Raw genomic sequence first — 5,886 nt, 5'->3', positions numbered from 1 at the left:
GCCATAATGTATTTTACACCCTGGTTTTAACGTATTTCGACCTCACTACGTTAATTTAAATCACTACCGTCACTGAGTTGCTGCTTTGCGTGACCGTGAGCAGCGTTAGCAGCGCGTATCGATATATCGCCTCTCGTAGCATCTTTCCTCGACTGCTATTACTTCCCGGTCGTTGTCTATCGGATGGAAGTTCGGGTCGCGAGTTCGGACGGCCAGTCAGTTGGAACGCGTCTGGAGCGCAGTCTGGACCTGCCAGTCAGGGAGTTGCAATGCGGCACTAGTGGAGACGGGTTGGAGCAGTGAGGTCTGCGTCGACATGGCTCGCCCGACCCTTGCCGCCACACTTCACTTGAGTCGGGCCACGGTCTCGGTGAATCGTCGGTCGGTCGTCCTACCGGACGACGCGTTTTGGTTCGCCGATCGTTATGAGTCGGCTGTGTGTGTGTGCATCGACTCCCGATTTGTCTTCTTGTGTGCTTAGTTACTACAGGGTGTTTCAAAAATGACCGGTATATTTGAAACGGCAATAAAAACTAAACGAGCAGCGATAGAAATACACCGTTTGTTGCAATATGCTTGGGACAACAGTACATTTTCAGGCAGACAAACTTTCGAAATTACAGTAGTTACAATTTTCAACAACAGATGGCGCTGCGGTCTGGGAAACTCTATAGTACGATATTTTCCACATATCCACCATGCGTAGCAATAATATGGCGTAGTCTCTGAATGAAATTACCCGAAACCTTTGACAACGTGTCTGGCGGAATGGCTTCACATGCAGATGAGATGTACTGCTTCAGCTGTTCAATTGTTTCTGGATTCTGGCGGTACACCATGTCTTTCAAGTGTCCCCACAGAAAGAAGTCACAGGGGTTCATGTCTGGCGAATAGGGAGGCCAATCCACGCCGCCTCCTGTATGTTTCGGATAGCCCAAAGCAATCACACGATCATCGAAATATTCATTCAGGAAATTAAAGACGTCGGCCGTGCGATGTGGCCGGGCACCATCTTGCATAAACCACGAGGTGTTCGCAGTGTCGTCTAAGGCAGTTTGTACCGCCACAAATTCACGAAGAATGTCCAGATAGCGTGATGCAGTAATCGTTTCGGATCTGAAAAATGGGCCAATGATTCCTTTGGAAGAAATGGCGGCTCAGACCAGTACTTTTTGAGGATGCAGGGACGATGGGACTGCAACACGGGGCTTTTCGGTTCACCATATGCGCCAGTTCTGTTTATTGACGAAGCCGTCCAGGTAAAAATAAGCTTCGTCAGTAAACCAAATGCTGCCCACATGCATATCGCCGTCATCAATCCTGTGCACTATATCGTTAGCGAATGTCTCTCGTGCAGCAATGGTAGCGGCGCTGAGGGGTTGCCGCGTTTGAATTTTGTATGGACAGAGGTGGAAACTCTGGCGCATGAGACGATACGTGGACGTTGGCGTCATTTGGACCGCAGCTGCAACACGGCGAACGGAAACCCGAGGCCGCTGTTGGATCACCTGCTGCACTAGCTGCGCGTTGCCCTCTGTGGTTGCCGTACGCGGTCGCCCTACCTTTCCAGCACGTTCATCCGTCACGTTCCCAGTCCGTTGAAATTTTTCAAACAGGTCCTTTATTGTATCGCTATTCGGTCCTTTGGTTACATTAAACCTCCGTTGAAAACTTCGTCTTTTGCAACAACACTGTGTTCTAGGCGGCGGAATTCCAACACCAGAAAAATCCTCTGTTCTAAGGAATAAACCATGTTGTCTACAGCACACTTGCACGTTGTGAACAGCACACGCTTACAGCAGAAAGACGACGTACAGAATGGCGCACCCACAGACTGCGTTGTCTTCTCTATCTTTCACATCACTTGCAGCGCCATCTGTTGTTGAAAATTGTAACTACTGTAATTTCGAAAGTTTGTCCGCCTGAAAATGTACTGTTGTCCCAAGCATATTGCAACAAACGGTGTATTTCTATCGCTGCTCGTTTAGTTTTTATTGCCGTTTCAAATATACCGGTAATTTTTGAAACACCCTGTATATTCTCTGCATTCTGATGGCAGTCGGTCGGTTGTTGCGGACGAGGGAAGTTATCACCGCGCGGTGCAGTCGGCTGGGTCCGCTGGCAGCCCCTGCGCAGTGTCGGAGCGTGTGTGGAGCTGTCCGACAGCTACGAGCTTTGTGGTTCACCGACCCAGGACGTCAAAGTTGAGTAGTGGTTTCAACTACCCAAGGCACGTCCATTCTTGTTGTGGTGGTTCGTTTCGGTGGTTTGCTGTTGGGGAGGTTTTCCTGTGAGCAACACTGAGTGTTTCTACTGCTGAAATTTAGCCGCCATGCGGTGCAATTAACTATTTTGGCTGACTGCAATTCGAGTGCACCAGTGGAATTTTCTGCCTTGTGGCCTTTAGTGTTCTGGTTACCTGCCCTGGCCACTAACGTAATTTCAGGCAGTGTCCTTTACTCACCATGTTGTCGCTGTCCAACATGGTGTGTAATATTGATAGCCAATACATACCCCATTGTGGATTATCACGTTTGTAACGTTTTCTGTTTGAGTTCTCATGTACTGATTGATGGGAAGCAAGTCATTGTGTCGGTCGGTCCGTGGCTGTCCCCTGGTTGGGTTCCAACGGATCAAGTGTACTTGGGCTCAACACCTGTCTCGCCTAAGTGAACGAGGGCAGACCGACCTCCCTGGAGGCTTCTGAGCGCCACCAGTGTTTAATTATCCGTTTTAAGCTACTTAAAATTTAAGAATTATGGTTATTTTTTCTTGAAAATTTTGCATAATTATTTCTTAAATTTATCTTCCAAGCTTAAACATTGCGGCCTTCTCCCTTTAAAAGATTACGGACATATTTAAAAATTTTGGAACTTAATTGTGGTCTTCAGCCATTGGTATTGCACCTTGCATATGTTTATTCTATCTGCTTTGCCTTGAGGCTTTCCACTTAGCTGTGATATGTTTATTTATTTATTTTATTTGCATTCCAACGGACTTCGGCAATTTGCATTGTCATGCGACACGCCACACATCCAGAATTGCTACAGAGTGGCTCCAGGAACACTCTTCTGAGTTTGCCATCAAACTCCCCAGACATGAACATTATTGAGTATATCTGGGATGCCTTGCAACGTGTTATTCAGAAGGGATCTCCACCCCTTCGTACTCTTACAGATTTATGGACAGCCCTGCAAGAGTCATGGTGTCAGTTCGCTCCAGTACTGCTTCGGACATAGTCGAGTCCATGCCACGTCGTGTTGCGGCACTTCTGCATACTCACAGGGGGATATTATGCAGGTGTAGCAGGTCTTTGGGTCTTCAGTGTAATTTGTTGATGCGAAATACATTCGTTGAGCATGAAACACATCGTGTCAAAACAGCTGATCGTTTTATTTGAAGTCTAACTACCGGCTATATTAATCTGCGGTACAAGAGCTTTCTGATCGTTTTATTAACATCATGAACAATTTCCAGAATGTCAGCACTGAAATGGTGTAAGACGTCGTGGTCTCCTGACCTTCATTGCTTACATATTCCACCCTCACAATCATATTCAGCACATCAAGACGCTTCATTCGAACCCAAACTCGATAAGATAAAGTCAATTTTGTATGAATTCTTGTAAACGATATGCAAATAACAAGTAAGCGCACCATGGTTGAAATACTGGAGGCTGGCGTACACACATACATTGCAGACACGATGGTCACAGGAGCTTTTAGTTTTCGGGAGAGAAACTGCACAAAGGGACGCTGGTCCCTTCAGAGGACGACCCAGTCTATGTCAGCCAGTTACCGCCCATGGAGTGGACAGTGTGGGCCCGAGTGAAAACAGGGAATGACCCCGTGTTTGGCTTAAAAGCAAATTCCGCTACATTGTGTAGGAGCGCCCAGCCTACGCATTCTTTACACATAGCACGCAGTTTCAGAGATTTTCACAGGGAGACGGCAAATGCCAAACGCCAATGCTACAGGTTTACGGATTGGTCGCCTTAAGCGAAACGTCATTCTTCCGTTTTAGAAGAGCTATGCTGATTGGCAGATGATATTTCTGACGCCTTGAGTTGAAGGAGTAATGGAAGAGACCGAAAGATATACCCCTTCACGTCTGGTGTGGAGAGGCGCCGTTCCGTTGTCGCTCTTGGAGCGAGGAAAAAGTCTTTCCTCAGTACTTCACTGGGAGAGCACCTCTGTCGAGAGCGAATCGAAGTGCGACTCCATATTGAGTCCTTGCGATTAAGTGTTGTTCACTGTGTTGGCCGACACACTTATTGTGCGGTGTGAACAGACAGAGTTATAGTTAAGCGCCTGCGAGCGAATTTTTGAGTGGCATCGCGGTGGACTGGCTATCTGACCGGTGTACCACGCCAATAGTTAGACTAGGGACGAATACGAATCCTTGGCTTCATCAAGGCATTGGGAGAGTTTGATTGGCGAAGGTCAATCCAGATAGAACGAGAGTTATCTTATTTGTCTGCAGCGAACGGCGCAGACAGCAGTCATCGCAGCTTACGGTATTGTGCACTACAGCTATTGCGAGCCCCATATTTCCTCCACAACAGTACACTTCACTGCATTTCACACGCGACAGCCTCGACTGTACCTAACAACATTCTAAAGGATAATTATCAAGCTGAGTAGGCGCACCTCTCAGCCATTCTTCCAAGTCAACAACCATCTTAAACTTTGTACAGAAATTTCATTAGCGAATCCTATTCTTGAGAGGTAACTTCACATTCCGAAAAGAACCAGGATATAGCTTGGTTAATTCATGACTAAAAGTGCCATTGTGATTTCTCAGAATTTTTGCAAAATAAATAGTAACTTTCGTTAGTTTCATGTTTTTCTTGCACTACTCCAGTACCCAAGTATACCACTAGTTACGTAAGAAATTTTGTGAATTTTTGTGTCATTTCCTTACAGCGGACTACTCCAGAAGATATTTATTGCTCAAAGTTTCTCAGGCATTTCTCTTTAGAACGTTAGGAGCGTCTGTCTGACTTCTGTAGTAGTGTGGGCGTGGAAATTGCATCTTGCAGGAGCCACAGGGTAAAGGGTACATCTCAGCTTAATCCATTGCGCAGAATAACAGAATCTCAGATCAACCGCATGTTCACCACAATGGTGCTTTTTTTGTCGGAAGAACACCACGTCATATGAAAATTGTTTAAGCTTAGGTGCATTTCAGCAATCCTGTTAAAGTGAATGACGTACATTCAGTGTCAGGTAGAACCTCTACCTCTCTCAGAGACATTGCTCCACCCCTTCTAAGAACATTTGTGTCATTCTGTACATTACCAATTTCGTTTGACAGTCTTGCACCATCAGGAATATACATTTCAGTTATGATTTTTAACTTACATTACAATCACTATTGCACATTCATTCAGTTGTGTGTACTATAAAGGGAATTTCAACAACAAATAAGTTATCCCCTTACATAATCATTTTATTTACAACAAAACGGTATTCCTGTCGCTTTTGTCAGATCCAGAAGCTTAAAACTTGCTAACCAATGTACTTTATCAGAAACCTAGTTCACTGTAAGGACAGCTTGCGTCTAGCTTTATTTGTCGGGTCAAACATTTTCAGCATTCTCACTACTTGAGCCATAATAGACCATGAAATATCACAATTTCCGTAGGAAATACAGAACATGTTGTGTTGCCACAGTGAGATGATCACTTTTCATTTCCACCTGACATACTCCTAAGCAGTGAAATGGTCTCTTCATATATCTAGTTGTTCTTTTGTAACGCCGTCATAACGTCATTCAAATTACTGTTCCGCTGTTGTAGGTGATAGTTTGTCTGCTGAAGAAAGGTACTCCTCCTGTACTGCATGTGTAGTTCACACAGAATGTTCCACATTCCCTTCATACGAA

Source organism: Schistocerca serialis, chromosome 1 (genome assembly GCF_023864345.2).
Source record: "Schistocerca serialis cubense isolate TAMUIC-IGC-003099 chromosome 1, iqSchSeri2.2, whole genome shotgun sequence".
Taxonomy (NCBI): Eukaryota; Metazoa; Arthropoda; class Insecta; order Orthoptera; family Acrididae; genus Schistocerca; species Schistocerca serialis.
Note: the sequence above shows the minus strand (reverse complement) of the source record.